This window comes from Limulus polyphemus, unplaced genomic scaffold (assembly GCF_000517525.1).
Source record: "Limulus polyphemus unplaced genomic scaffold, Limulus_polyphemus-2.1.2 Scaffold4415, whole genome shotgun sequence".
NCBI classification, from domain to species: domain Eukaryota; kingdom Metazoa; phylum Arthropoda; class Merostomata; order Xiphosura; family Limulidae; genus Limulus; species Limulus polyphemus.
Genome location: NW_013670025.1, coordinates 12,914 through 14,150, shown reverse-complemented (window position 1 = coordinate 14,150; position 1,237 = coordinate 12,914). Strand labels below are relative to the sequence as shown.

The window sequence follows — 1,237 nt, the reverse complement described above, 5'->3', positions numbered from 1 at the left end:
ATTACTTGACTAATCTCGCAACCACCATAAAAAATTATGAAATAAACATAAATTATGCCTCTTTGATTCTAAAATGAACACAAATTATAACACGAAAACATAAATGTTTAGATGAAATAGCTTAAATCTCATAACATTATACATTTATATATATTTATTATTTTTATTATATTGACCTTTTAACCATGCCATACAGAAGTTACAACAACGCAGCTCATGTGCACTCATGTTACTGTATCAAATAACATAAAACTGACCTTTGGTCTGTACAAAGTAACCTGTCTTGGTTGTGTTTTAGTCAACTATTATTTTCTAAAATACAGTCATATTTCAATTATTATACATTATATGTGTATAGAGATTATTGTTATTTTGAAATAAGTTCTTAATGTTATTTTTCCTAAAACATAGAACAGTAAATAAAGAAGTAAAGCAAACAATTATCTCTTCTAGTTACTACCTTTGTACTCGGTTGCTGCTAGATGTAGGTAGCTTTTAAAAATTTTGCACATGGAGGATATGAAACAATATATTTTTTTTTAGGTTTTATATATACTTTTGAATAACTAAAAAATCATAAATTACTACATCAATACCATAGAATTCTACTACAATTTATCAAACTTTTGTAACAACTGTATTTTACTCTAAAATAGTCTTGTTGAAATCTTAGTTTAAAAGAAAGAAATGGTGCTAGGTATGTTAGAAATGATGAAAACCACTACGGGGACATACTGAGCTTCTGACTGGTTATTCATGTCATATATAGAACTAAGTCTATACAAGGGAGCATTTCCAAAAACAGGAGGAAGTGACGAGGTGCCACTATGCTTGATTTATTATGTGAGCAATATCTCAGCATATAGAAAAGATATGACCTTCTTATTTTATATTCTAGCTTGTCAATATCTGTAATTTGAGTTTCTAATTTGTATAAAACTATAGACTTAGTATTCTGACTTCACAAACATCTAATTTGAACCAGTGCTGCATTCAACATACCACGTGACACACAAAAAATCTATGTTTATCTATGTTTTTTTAATATTTACTTTTAAACTAACAAATTGAGTAATGTATAGTTCTAAATTTTGAATTTATATCTAAAGTTTGAAACCAAATTTATTGACATAAATTCATGAAATAGTAGTTCAATAAAATTTTGAATGCGAGTCAACAAACGAGATGACGTGGCCTTTCACCTATGACCCATCTCAAAATGGTTAAGAAGAGTAAT

The 1,237-nt window shown here is 27.8% G+C and overlaps 1 protein-coding gene across 3 annotated transcripts in view; it reads right to left on the bottom strand.

Moving 5' to 3' along the window:
- LOC106471112 (lysine-specific demethylase 4C-like) overlaps positions 1 to 1,237 on the bottom strand; it is a 78,883-nt gene that overhangs the window by 65,175 nt on the left and 12,471 nt on the right. The window lies entirely within an intron of this gene.